The sequence below is a fragment of the Protopterus annectens genome, chromosome 3.part0, assembly GCF_019279795.1.
Source record: "Protopterus annectens isolate FY-2018-M chromosome 3.part0, PAN1.0, whole genome shotgun sequence".
NCBI classification, from domain to species: Eukaryota; Metazoa; Chordata; order Ceratodontiformes; family Protopteridae; genus Protopterus; species Protopterus annectens.
In genome coordinates, this window is record NC_056731.1 from 1103229423 (window position 1) to 1103244213 (window position 14791).

The window sequence follows — 14791 nt, forward strand, 5'->3', positions numbered from 1 at the left end:
CTCTGATGTACTGCGTAGGCATACGCAGTACATCAGAACTGCCGCAGAATACCAGACAGCTGCGGAAGGGCAGCAAGGAGGCATTATACAATGCCATTATTTAAGAAAAGTAATTATTTTTTTTCTTAAATAATGTCATTGTATAATAGCAATAACCCACTTCTGGGTGTGGGTAATGCTGGATTTATCCACGGTTGGCTTTGTTTGGCCACTCGGGCTTCGCCCTCATGTCCAAACCACATCAACCGTGGGTAAATCCAGCATTACCCACACCCAGGCATGGGTTATTCCTATAGTATCACATTTTAACCATCCTATGAACTACCAAGTTGTTAGTAAGCCATTAGTAAGTGTTCCACATTATGACAGACATTGCTCCTTATTTTGCAGATATAAGGTTGAGAGCTATGCTTTAATAACTAAATTCTCAAGCCATCATTATTTAGTAACTTCAGTCCTCGCTGATTTGCCTGAAAGCCACCACGTTTATGTAGGAGACCAAAAATCTCGGGTAAAAAATCTGGATCTTCTGCGAAATTCTGAACAGTTGTTAGGTGTGCACAAACCATGTTGTCATGGCTGTAACATACCTTAACCCTTCTGAAGAACAAAACCTTGTTTGACAATTAATTGTATTTGTTTACCTGTCCTTATAAATTTATAGTGTTAGTAGAGATGCAATTAATAATGCAGACATACATAGCTGTGATGACTGCGGCTTTCAAATATATAAATCGTCTGTACTGTACGACTTCCTCATTCAAAGACACTACAGAAAAAATATATAGAGGTGGGACTTTCCAGTGCGTGACGTTTGAATGCTGCTTCCTTCTGTAATTCCCTTAGTACTGGAAACGTGCGCTTTGCTGTCTGACAGTGAGTAAGCTGAGAACCAAGTAAAGTTGATGCATAAAGGGTGGGAAGTTATGGGCCAAGAAGTAGCTAAAGGTACGTTCAAGTTCCACTTCGTTCTTACTGCCTGCTGTGTTAGAACACTGGGTCAACGCAGCTGGATTGAAATGTAGTAAACCTGACAATTATGTTAGTTTTCTTTCTTATTTGTAGGCATTAGCCTGTATGCCAGTACTTCAGTGGTCTTGAGGATAGTGTCTGGATCTGCAGTTTATTTAGTATGGGTTTCTGATAAAGATTGCAGCGAAGGTTTTGTGCACTTTCTGTTCTGAAACCGAAACTGTTATTGTAGTAGTGTAGCGGATTGGTTCCGGGTTTCCTTTGGTTGTCAACAAGTTTCTTTAGCTGCATGTATTGTCTTTTGTTTCTTCAGGTCGTTTATTAAATATTTACGATTGGCAACACAGTATAATGTTTAGCATTTTCTGATTACATGGAACGTTGTTAGGGGTGAGTTAACTTCTATTGACCTGATAGAAGCAGAATATTTGCTGAGTGGAGTTCGTTTTGTAATTTTAGTAAAGAGAAGAAGCTCACCTCCGATTGTCGTGAGACTTTTTTTGACTATAATGTTTCTTTCTCCCCTCCTCATACTTTTTAACTGTCCCTGACTCAAATTTTAGCTCTGTTTGTCTTAATCCCCTCTAAAACTGGTGATGATTGGAGAAAAAGTGGAGAATTGCACTTAAGAAATAATGATAATAATTATATTTGGACTTTTACTTCAGAAAACTGATATTGATTCATATTATTTGATTATGTCAATGCTTCAAGATAATTGTACTAATAATTTTAAAAGTGTCTCTGATTGCCACGATTATTTCTCAATTTGACCCTGAGGAATGGACAAAAAATATTAGTTGAGAGCTATGCCCTTGCTTGTTAACACCCAAGTGAAAGTCAGACAAGTAATACTTTGAGGAAGTGGCTTTCCTGCATCTATTTCCAGTTGTACTGCTAGTGTCATGCGGCCACATAAGTCTGATATTGTTAATCCTCGTCCACTTCCTTACGTATGGGTTACGGTTCCGATATCGGAACCAAGCCGGCCATATACCAAGCCCGCGCCAGCGATAAACTCTCGAGCTAAGCAATCTCTTACCCATAATCCCCATCTCCCTGTTACCCCAGATTTTGTTTGCCGTGTCGCCATCAGGTCGTGTCAGGCTGTTGCTCTTGAGCTAAGATTTTTTTGTCCTTTTATTTCAAAATAAGGACTTTTTCTCTCAGAAAAGTTGATTTTCTGATCTCTCTTACCTTATCACATTTAGCGACTCCCTTTTCTTTCAGTTTTCTAAAAAATTTTTTAGTCACTTTCACCCTTTTTATCCTTTTCAGCTTCCCCTTTCAGCCAAGATTCACATAACTCAGAGATGCAAACAAGATCTAAAGTGGTGGTTGAACCACAACCCATCACAATGGTCTCGCCTCTACTCCCCTCAGCAACCCAAGGCTTCAGTGACCACGGATGCCTCCCTGATAAGGTGGGGAGGGCTATGTCAGGGTCAGGCAGTCCAAGGCACTTGGTCCGAAGTGGAGGCCCATCTGCATATAAATGTTTTAGAGCCGAGAGCGGTGCTTCTGGCATTGCAGGCATTCCATCCCTTGTTGCCATCAGGGACAATTGCGATACAATCCGACAACGTGGCGGTAGTCTGGTACATCAGCAAACGGGGCAGAACCAAATCCTACCCCCTCTGTCGAGAGGCCATGAGGAGATAGCAATGGACGATGGCTACCAACCGCTTTCTTCTAGCAAAGCACATTCCCGGGAGTTCCAACGTGATAGCAAACAGACTCAGCAGGTGCATTCTTCAACCTCACGAGTGGTCCCTGAATGCTGTCATAACGATGGAGATCTTCCACTGTTGGGGCCATCCGTGCTGCGACCTCTGCATCCCCAACCAAATTCAAATGCAGCAACAACTTTGCCCTGATTCCCCCTCCGGGACAGTCACCCAGGGACGCTCTAGTCCACGATTGGCCCTCGGGTCTTCTTTATGCCTTCCCACCCACTCCCCTCATTCCCCAGTTTCTGAAGAAAGCCCATCTATTGAAGAGCAAAGTGATCCTTATTGCTCCATATTGGCCTCATCAGATTTGGTTCCCCTTTCTGTGGCCTCACCTGCTAGATCAACCATGGATTCTTTGTTCAACCTCGGAGTTGATCTCCCATCTGCAGAATCTGATTCACCCCATCCTGCACAGTCTGAAGCTCACAGCTTGGCTCCTCCAATTCCCGTGATTGCCAGGCAAAATGATCTTCCCTCACAAGTACGGGACATTCTTATTGAATTATTCTGTTTTTTGTGTACTGTATTAGAAGGTCAGTAACATTGAAAGAGAATCAGTCATTGAGAGGTGATCGTGAATTTGAAATGTAATGACCCAGTGAGTTTCCATTTCTTATTACTCTATTAGCTTGTGATTTTTTTTGAGTTATAAACAGTAAGTGCTGGATGTTTTAACTCTTTTCTAAAATGTATTCTGATGACCAAATAATGCAAATTGTCTTTTTAGTATTCAGACGTGGCAGCCTTTGTAGCTAACCTACATTTTTTTCTGTTGTAATTGGTATTCATTGTGCAATGCTGTATCTTAATGTGTTATCTGTGAATTTTTGCAGTGTTTTAATATTGAGTCAGCTGTGGATGTTTTATCACTTTTAAATATCTGCATCTTTGGTGGAAAGTAATGTGTTTTAGTTTTGTGTAAGGATTGTGATTTGGGAGGGACTTCTCTGTGGCTCCAGTTACCGCGAGATTAGAAGTAACGTGTTTCAGTCCACAGATTCTAATTCTGGTAGTGAAGACATTTCCTTGGAGTCTTATAATTTAAGACACCCAGTGGTTATGTGAACTGCAATTACATCTGTAAAGACAATACTGAAAATGCAGCTGTGGAGAATGTTAAAATTTCGCTTAGAGCAACTCTTGTAGGCACAGTAATTGTGTTAGTTACTGCATTTCAATGTAGAGTAGATCTCTTGAGGTCCTGTCCAGTTAAGGTTCAAGTCTTCTTTTAATAAAAGGTTTTTAATAAGCTAATTGAGTATACAGCATTTATAATTGCTTCAAGTAATTGAGACTGGAAGAAGGAAGTAGGTTACAATAATTATGAGCATGGCATAATCATAGACTACGATCTGAGTAGTAGTAAGGCAGTCTGAAGCATCTTTCTCTGCCATAGTATGAATTTATAGCATACAATTTACAGATTTCCTTACTTGTAAGCCTGTATTTTTTTCCAGTTATGTTCTAATATTATGTATTTAGGTATGTTCATGCTTTTAAGCCCATTTCAGTTATTCACTACATTTGGGTTTTCGTTGTGGATCCATTTCTCCACTAGATCCAGTTTAGGTTGGTATTCACAGATATTGTAAGTACAAAGGGGATATGGTTGGACCTTGAACAACTGGCATGAGTCCGAGACGGTAGATAATAAGGTGCAGCTGCTTCAACTAGTTTAAGAAGAGGTTAGCAAATGAGGGAATGATGAGTTGTAATGTCAGTTAGTCACTTTTTGTTACCCAAATATGCTGTGTGCATAAGGTTATAAAAAGTGAATCCGCATCTTTTCTAACTGTTGTGTATTCTGTAAAAATGCATGTTTTTGCTGCCAGTCAGGATGTGTCCTGGTACAAGTTGCTCATTTCAATTGCACCAAAACTCGACTGGAGATATAGACAAAGGATTACTCAACTCAGCTTTGCTGAGCAGAAATTTTTGGATAGAATTAGAATGGGCAGGGATATTATACTGACATAGGAGGGTGTGTATGGCCCACAGGCAGAAACTGGAGGAATGTTAGGCAGGTGTCCACATGTAGATGAAGGGCAATTTGTAGCATTCACTATACTTGCCAGTGGGACCTTCCAGGGAGAAACTGGATTTATCTTACAGGCGTCTGCGTTGAGGAAACTTTATCATCATCATCATCATCACAGTCATTCCCCTTTTTGCCATTCTTTTCAAGGACCTGCCCCTGAAGAATCTGAACTGGGTTGAGTCAAGAGTCTGTAGGTTACCAATATCCTTTTATATTAATTCTTAATGATCCTTTTCATAGCCTTAAAGAAGAGACTGATCAGGCTTATGGATCTGTTGGAGCCTCACCTTTGTGCAAGGGAATGACTGTTTTGTCCTCCATATCACCTGGCACAATGCCTTTTTTGAGGCTGATATTGAATAATTTCTACAAGGATCAGAAAAGTCTTGTTTCAGACTGATCACTAGGCATCTGGGCATGTTATTTTTTCCCAGTGATGTAATGTTCTTTGCCTTAAATAGCACCCTGAGAACTTGTTCTTAGAAGATATGAGGGTGTGTAGGTATGGGTATGTGATCTGAGAATACTGGAGGGGGGGAGGCATTAAATTTGTCTGCTAGTGAATTGGCTATGTCTTGCTGAGACCGTGAATGATTTGGTATCATTTACGATTAGCTCTGCACAGCGCTGAGCATTGTTTCTGAGATTTTTAATGTAGATAAATAACACTGTGGTTGCCTTTCCCCTAATGGCTTTTTTAACCTCCTATCTATCTTTGGTAGATTTCATCAGGGTCTGAAGTTCCTTGTTTAGTTAACAAGATCATTTCTGGCATCCTGAGAGTTTATTTTGTACGCTTTCTTTCTTTCTTTTTTTTTGTAGGTGTGTATGGGGGGAGGGGCACAAACATCTACAGGAGTTTCCATGGGGGTGATGGAATGGTAGCAGTTACCTACCTACCTACTACAATTCCCAATGTCTTACTCAAAGATATTTCCATATTATTTTAACACAGCTTTGTTGAACTCATAATTTGTCAGACAAGTATCCAAAATCAACATCTTATCACAATCATATAATTTCTGAGGTTATAGTTTCACATTTTTCATAAACTTGTTTTAACAGATTTTGTTATGAGAAATGAGAGAGCATTTGGCTTTAATATATTTGTAAATAATCTCCCATGAGTCTAACTTGACTCATGATGACCGTATGGGAAGACCCCATAGGGTATTCGTGGAATGTCACAGAAGTAGATTGCCAGGCCTTTCTTCTACAAAGATACTGCTGCTGCCCAGTTGTTCCCCAGCCAGGTTTCAAACCAGGTTTACCAGTTGGTAATCCTGACTTTACCCTCTTTGCTGTCAGGCTGGGGTCATACATTCATATAGCCTCCTGTTTAACCTTATATTGTATTAGGGAATGTAGATGTTTTCATCCCAGCATACTCTGTCGAATGCTGCATCAAGACCCACCAGCAACAGCAATATTTTATTACGTTCTGCTTTCTCTCTGGATCATCATTGTTTTATTAGTATTGTCAGATGTTTGCATTACCTCCACAAAACCACAGTAATCCATGTCTATCAGTTTTGGCAACACTTTTGCCATTATTTTAGTATAGCCATAAATACTTGTTAAAATTGAAATAGGTCTATATGAAGCTGGGTCTAACTGTTCTTTACCATCTTTGCGTAACACAGTCACCAGAGGTTTCTTCCAAGGTGTTGGCACTTCCCCTCCTTTTAAAACATTGTCAAATAAAATCTTTTAGAAGTATCGCTAATACCTGTACAGGATCTCTGGTGATTTTATTTGCTGTAGGTTCCCTAAGTTTGGCAACAAGCCTTTGTACTTTTTGTTGCCTAAGTCATTGCTCCAAAAGTTTTTGTGCTGTAGAGTTATTATAGTTGCTTAACCACAGTCTTTCTACACTCTCATGCATTTTACCCAGGTGCTCCATTTTTTTTCTTTAGCACTCTTCAGCTGTAACCCTTCTTGTTCAGTGAGATTCCCCTTATTCTGTAATACTTTAACCTTTGTCAGCTCCTCTTAATAATCCTTGTTACTTTTAACCACATCTCTTTTTTTTCTTTTATTTCTACCCTATTTTTAAACTCCAGTTTCATTTTATCCCAGTTTAGTAGCTGTAACTTCTGGAGTATTTTCTGTCTTTCCCAATAACTAAAGAATAATTTCTACTGCCCGTTCCTTAAATTCCTCTCTTTTTAAGGTAGATGGGGAAACACCACTGTGTTATCTTTACTTCATTAACATGCAGCGTCTACTACAATCTTAACCTCTCTACTGGATTTATGCCAGTGGTATGTGAAACTGCGGTTGTCATCCTGCTGTCTTGCTGTTGCATTGCACTGTTGTTACATGACTAATTTAGTGTTGCTATCCCACCTCATAGTCTACCTAGACCCTAGTGTTCCTGTTACATACACACCCACTTTAAGCCTACCCCCAGGCCATCTACTTGCATTCGAATAGAACTATCTAACTTAAGACCTCTTTCCCATTCTAGTAGCTGATATATTGTTACCTTGCTAATAAGTGTTATTTATTCCTTTCTTTACAGTTTGCCTTTGCTGTATGTAAACCACCCCAGGTGTCTCTCACTGTTCTATACGGTACCCTGGTCTCCTGCCCATGAAAAGAGTTACCTAAGGGGATCCTGCAGTGCTTACTGCCACTTTTCTGCCTTCCCCCAAGAATAGAGTACAACGTGTATGTACCCTACTGTGACCTTTGTCTTATACCTTGCTAATGTTGTATATTAAACCCGTGTGCATTCACTAGCAGCCTACTGTGGACTTGCTCTCTGGCATTTCTGTGAACTGCTGTAAAGCTGATAGATTTGCTGTGGGCTGCAGAGTTGGAATCTATTCCAAACTGGATCTATTCCAATCTGGCTTTCGAATACTGGCCAAGGCTCTTGCTGCCCCCATAGTGCCTTTTTTAGGCAAGGCTCAAAATTCAAACCCACCACCGTAAACAGCACTAGTAAAAAATGAGGGTTATGTTACTCAACGCCAGGAGTTTAAATCTCAAAATACATGCGCTCAAAGCACTCCTAAGTATGGAGAACGTTGACATCTGTGCAGTAATTGAAACCTGGTTCAAGGATCCAGAGAGCACTCCAGCACTACTGGGCTACAACTCATACCACACATTTCAACCACAGAACACGGACCGAAACACAAAAGGAGGGGGTGTATCCATATTCATCAAGGATACTCACACCTCCAGGTTAGTGGTGCAGCATGATACCTCTGAGATCATCCATGTGCAACTAACATCGGGCAAATCTGAAATGCAAATTGTGGCGTGCTACAGATCACCCTGCATGACCCAGGACCACCACTCCGCCTTTCTGGAGACACAGGAAAACATGAAGGTCCTACCGAACACCCTGATATTGGGCGATTTCAATTACCCTACCATTAACTGGGAAAACTACTTGAGTACAAACTCCCAGGCTCAGCGCTTCCTGGAATTTATCAACTCAAATGCCCTGGATCAGCTGGTAAACTCCCCTACCAGAAGCCACAACATGTTGGACCTGGTCATCACCAACATGGGCGACAGGTGTTCCGTACCGGAGGTCAACCTGTCACTGGTTAGATCAGACCATAAATTAATCACCCTGGATGTCCACATCCCACCACCACCCCCCAACCAAGGAAACCACAGTGAAAAACTTTTCTAAAGCAAACTTCACCTTACTTAAGGCAGAGGTGGTAAGTGTCACAGTCCCCACGCTAAAGGATAATACTGCCCAAGATGCAGAATCCTTTACAATTGCACTCTATAAGCACCTACAAGGATGCATGGATTGTGCCATCCCTAGCAAGACCAAGACTCACTCCCCTAAGAGAAGGAAACCAGTCTGGTGGACCCCTGCCATAAACAGGTTGTACAACAGAAGGAGGAAACTAGTTCAGAAAAAAAGCAAATCCCAAGAAGGAAAGACATCCCTGATCAGTATCAGTAAGAAACTAAGGTCCCTCATAAAATAATCCAAGGCTAACTTCAAAAGAAAAATAGCCAAGGATTCGAAAGATAACCACAAAGCCTTCTTTAGCTATGTCAAGAATCTGAGTGGCAACTCACAGATATGCTCTGAGCTAGTGCAAAATAGCACAAAATATACTGAACCTACTGATATTGCCAACATCCTGGCAGATAGATTCAGTGCAAACATCACCTCCCTCTCACCTTCAAAAGGGCCCACAACAATACCGGAAAAGTGTAGTGTCCCGGAAATCACAGAAGAACAGGTGAAAACAGCCCTTTCAAAAGCCAAAAACACAACATCAATGGGGCCAGATGGTGTCCCAGGCTGCGTCTTGCACGAACTAACCCCCCATCTAAACGCGCTGTTCAACCTCAGCCTCTCCACAGGCTACGTGCCCATAGAATGGCGCACAGCAACGGTTATTCCGCCCCTCAAAGGAGGGGCCACAATTGACCCTGGTAACTATCGTCCCATAAGCCTGACTAGCCTGGTCTGCAAGGCTATGGAGCGCATCATCATGGAACTCCTTAACAAAGACATTGGGAACCTCCAAACACTTGAACCGACCCAGTACTTGAACCGACCCAGTTCGGCTTTAAGGGTAGATCATGCCTACTAAACCTGGTTGACTTCTTCGAGACAGTCACCAAGGCCATAGACGAGGGAAAGGTGGTTCACACAGCCTACCCTGGTCTTGCCAAGGCATTCGACACCATTCCTCACTCTGGTATTATAGAAAAACTCACCAGCCTGAACATAAACCCCTACGTCACAGGATGGGTTGCCAACTGGCTTACAGACGGAACTCGCAAGGTAAGAATAGCAGCAGGCTCCAGGTCCAACTCTAAACCAGTCACAAGTGGTGTCCCGCAAGGCTCTGTTCTGGGACCCCTACTGTTCGGCATATATTTCTCAGAAGTACAGGCAAACACAGGAGGACTATGGCTAACCAAGTTCGCCGATGACTGCAAACTGGGAGCCATAATTGACTCTCCGGTGGTCACGGACATCCTTCAAAAAGGCCTTACTGAGACAGACACCTGGTGTCAAAGTCATGGCCTCAAGCTAAATGCCAAACAATGCATAGTCATCCCGTTTGGGAAAAACAAAACACTCACAAATTACCACATAGGTGGCAGCCCCCTTAATACAGCAGAAGTAATAAGAGATCTTGGGATCCAGGTAGATAGTAATCTCTCCTTTGACAATCATATTGCCAAAGTAGTTAGGAAATCCTTCTGTGTGGCCCATCTTAATTACTAAGGGGTTCGCATCTAGAAATAGAGGTTATAGTCCCCCTCTACTCGTCACTCATCAGACCTATCATAGAGTACAATGCCCCATTTGGGATGTACCTCACAAGACACTTCCAACAGCTGGAAAGACCACAAAAGCACCTCACCAAGAGGATTACTGGCCTCATACATATGTCCTATGCAGCCTGACTGAAAAAAACTCTGGCTGTACTCAGTGGCATATCACTTACTCAGAGGTGATCTCTGCCTGACTTACAAAGCCATGTCCAACTCAGAATTGATGGACATGCTCCACCAAAAGAAATCCAAGTCACTGCGAGCCATGCGCTCTAGTGAGCTAAACCTCACCACAACAATAAATAGAACATGCTGGAGGGATAGATTCCTGTCACAGAGACTCCCCATGCTTTGGAACAAAATTCCTAACTACATTAGGCAGAGCCCCTCACTAACACTCTTCAAGAGAAGCGTTGTCGAGTGGATGGGTAACCGAAAATACACCCCTGGGATCACTTCATTGGCTCTGCTTGACAGAGGCTCAGTTAATTAATCAATGGTTCATAGGTTCATGCTAGGCTATCTGCCCTAGGGCATTTATAAGCCTAGCCAGAGTGTGTTTGGCTTTCGCCACCCATTTTAAATTAATTTTGCTATGCCCTTTTTCGAGGTTAGTATACTGTGCCTCTGTCTAACAGTGACACAGAAGTGACACCCGGGGTAAACCTATGATCTCCCACCCACTCATCAAGATTCCTCTTGAAGAGAGTCAATGAGGGACTCTGCCTAACCTGGACTGGGATTTTATTCCAGAGTGAAGGGAGCCTCTGGGTTATGAATCTGTCCCTCCAGCATGTCCTATTTATTTCAGTGCTGAGGTTCAAGTCTCTTGAGCACGTAGCTCGATGAGATTTGGATTTTCTGAGGTGCAGCATGCCCATTAATTCCGGGTTGGACATGGCTTTATACGTCAGGCACAGATCACCTCTGAGCAGGCGGTATGCCACTGAGTAGAGCTGGAGTTTCTTTAACCGGGGAGCATATGGCATCTGTTTGAGCCCTTTGATCCTCTTGGTGAGGTACTTTTGGGGTCTTTCCAGTTGCTGCAGGTGTCTGGTAAGATACATCCCAAAAGGGGCATTGTACTCAATTATGGGCCTGATGAGGGATGAGTAAAGAGGCACGATGACCTCCCTGATCTAGATGTGAATCCCTTCATGATTAGGTGGGCTATATAAAATGTTTTTCTAACCACTTTGGCCACGTGGTTGTCAAATGAGAGATTGCTATCAACTTGGGTCCCCAGGTCCCTAATTAATTCTTCTGTACTTAATGGATTACCACCTATGTGGTAATTTGTGGGCACTTTGTTTTTGCCAAAGGGGATGACTATACACTTTTTGGCATTTAGCTTGAGACCATGGCTCTGGCACCAGTTGTCTGTTTCTATGAGGCCCTTTTGGAGGATGCTTGTGTCGGCTGGAGAGTCGATTATGGTGCCCAGTTTGCAGTCATCTGCGAACTTGGGTCAGCCACAGTCCTTCTGTGTTGGCCTGTACCTCCGAGAAATATATACCGAACAAGAGAGGTCCCAGGACTGAGCCTTGTGGGACGCCACTTGTAACTGGTTTGGAGTCTGACATGGCTCCAGCAATTCTAACCATGTGGGTTCTGTCCTTGAGCCAGTTTGCAACCCATCTAGTGATATAGGGGGTTATATTTAAAACGGAGGAGTGTCGTGTCGGCTGGAGAGTGTCGATTATGGCCCAGTCAGCAGTCAGTCATTGGCCAGCCACAGCCCTCCTTCCGTTTGCCTGCCTGTACCTAAAATAAATATATAAAGCAAGAGAGGTCCCAGGACTGAGCCTTGTGGGACGCCACTTGTAACTGGTTTGGAGTCTGACATGGCTCCAGCAATTCTAACCATGTGGGTTTTGTCCTTGAGCCAGTTTGCAACCCATCTAGTGATATAGGGGGTTATATTTAAGCTGGTGAGCTTATCTACAATGCCCGAGTGGGGTATTGTATCGAAGGCTTTTGCGAGGTCCAGGAAGGCTGTGTGGGCCACCTTCCCCTCGTCAATGGCCTTGGTGACTGTTTCAAAGAAATCAACCAGGTTTAAGAGGCAGGATCTGCCCTTAACAAAGCCAAACTGGGTAGGATCCAGTGTCTGTAGGTCCCCAATATCTTTATTTATGAGGTCCATGATGATCCTTTCCATAGCTTTGCAGACCAAGCTAGTCAGGCTTATGGGGCGATAGTTTCCAGGATCCGTTGAGGCACCACCTTTGTGGAGAGGGACCACTGTTGCTGTACACCACTCTTTGGTTACATATCCTGTAGTAAGGCTGAGATTGAACAGTAGTTTTATGTTTGGGTTTAGCTCTTCTTGGAGTTCATGTAGGATGCAGCCCGGGACACTGTCTGGTCCCATTGATGCTGCGTTTTTTGCTTTGGAGAGGGAAGCTCTTACCTAAGCATCTGAGATGTCAGGGGGGCAGCACTCTGCTGGGATAGATATTTGCCCTTTTGGTGGGGAGGGGGGGGAGTTTGCACTGAACCTGTCAGCTAGGATGTTGGCAATGTCTGTGGGTTCGGTGTATTTTTTGTCATTTTGGCCTAATTCTGGGCATATCTGGGAATTCCCACCCAGGTTCCTAACATAACTAAAGAAAGCCTTGTGATTATCCTTGGTGTCCTGTGCAATTTTTCTCTCGAAGCTGGCCTTAGACTATTTTATGAGTGCCCGTAGTTTTTTGCTAATACTGATCAGAGATGCCTTCCCTTTTTGGGATTTTGCTCTATCATGTAGTAGCTTCCTCCTTCTATTGTATAGTTTGTTTATGGCTGGGGTCCTCCAGACAGGTTGTCTGCCTTTGGAGGATTGGGTCTTGGTTTTATTTGGGATTGCATGATCCATGCATTCCTGAAGGTGTTCATAGAATGCGTTTATAAAGGATTCTGTGGTCTGGGCCGTATTTTCCACAGGCCCGGGGGATTTGAAGGATTCCACCTCGGTTTTGAGGAGTGTGAAATTTGCTTTAGAGAAGTTTTTCACTGTGGTTTTCAGGGCAAGGGGTGGAGTCGGGATGTGAATATCCAGTGAGATTAGTTTATAGTCTGATCTTACCAGTGAGGGATACACTTCTGGTCTGGAGCATAGAGTCCCCATGTTGGTGATGATCAGGTCCAGTATGTTTCCCCCTCTTGTGGGAGTGGTAACAAGTTGTTCCATAGCATTTGAGTCTATCAATTCTAGGAACCTTTGGGCTAGGGTGTTGGAGCTAGAGAAATGCTCCCAGTCTATGTTTGGGTAGTTGGTCACCCAATATAATGGTGTTTGGAGAGACCTTTATATTTTCCAGTGTTCTCAGGAAGGCCGAGTGGGGTTTCTGGGTTTGGGAGGGTGGTCTGTAGCAGGCTATAAACTGGAAGGCAGTTTTACCCACTGTTAGTTGCACATGGATAGTCTCTGATGCCTCGTGCTGTGCCACCAACCTGGAGGTGTGGGTATCTTTGACGAATATTGATACTCCCCCTCCTTTTGTGGTTCAGTCCAAGTTTTGGGGCCGAAAAGCTTGGTATGAGGTATAACCTGCTAGTGCTGGGATGCTCTCGGGAGTTTTGAACCAGGTTTCTGTTACTGCACAGATATCGATGTTCTCCATGCTAAGGAGAGTTTTGAGTGCATGCATCTTGAGGTTTAGACTTCTGGCATTGAGTAGCATTACTCTTAGTTTCTTATCCCTTGTGATACCTATGGAGGTGGGTTTGTCTTTTGAGCCTTGCCTAAAAAAGGCACTATGTGGGTAGCAAGAGCCTTTGCCAATATCTGAAAGCCCAGGGGTGACAGGCGCAAGCCGTCCCTAGCGAAGCATCGTGGCTTGTCGAGCATGTCATCCCAGGCTGACAGGCATTGGATCCACTTTGAATGACACCAATACTTAAGCCAATTGTTGAAATTGATCATCTTGGGGCGGCAAAAGCCGAGACACTCTGGCTAGGCTTATAAATGCCCTCAGGCAGATAGCCTAGTACCTACCCATGAACCTATAAGCTCCTTCCCACTACTCTGACTGCTTGTGACTTATCCATGTAGTTACTCAGTGAGGCCACTAGGTGGCAGCATCTAACTATTGCCAACCACTCCATTTTACATTAAAACATATAGTAGCTTTTCTGCTAATTCTACTACTGGTCTGGTTTTGGCTTCCAACCCCAGTGAATTTTTCAGCTTCTCTTTACCTCCATACTTATTGAACCACTTGCCTTATCCCTGTATCTCTTTACCTCTGAGCCTGTTCTCCGCTTCACTGTTTATTCTTTGCTGACTTGCCTTCTTCCTTCTCCTTGGCTCTACCCGCTCCGTTTACCCTGTGGGCTCACTCTGCTCCCCTGGCCCCAAATTCCACCCACCCCCAGTACCTCTACACTTATCGACACAAAACCACACACACCACCTCCATCACCCAATAGACTCATCCCATCCCCGCCCATAATTTACTTCCTCCACCCCACCCCTACTAATTTATCCCACCGCTCTCCATCCTGCAAAATCTAACCATAATTCGTATAGGTCATCCCCCACCCACTTAAATCTATATACCTCCACAGCTTATATCTTAAACACTGTGCTCACAAAATCTGCATCTTTAATAACTCAAATACTTCTTTTTCTCACCCTATCGTATCTAAACTTTTTACAATACCTCTAAGTGCCAGTCACTCTCCCCTTTTCCATGCAACTTGTCCACTCTCCATTCAACACACGCACTATTCAAATATCCCCCTATCTATACTCCTTCAATAATTATTTACTATTCCCCTACAA

General features: G+C 43.3%; 1 protein-coding gene across 4 annotated transcripts in view; it reads left to right on the plus strand.

Moving 5' to 3' along the window:
* The first annotated feature begins 827 nt into the window (after positions 1-827).
* Positions 828-14791, plus strand: part of RIPK1 (receptor interacting serine/threonine kinase 1) — a 1251693-nt gene continuing 1237729 nt past the window's right edge. For 3 of the 4 annotated variants that reach the window (XM_044065340.1, XM_044065337.1, XM_044065339.1), the window contains exon 1: positions 828-948. The gene's annotated coding sequence lies outside the window, so the exon portion shown is untranslated. Of the gene's footprint in view, positions 949-1254; positions 1363-14791 lie in introns of those variants that run through there. The other variant, XM_044065338.1, reaches the window with a different exon arrangement.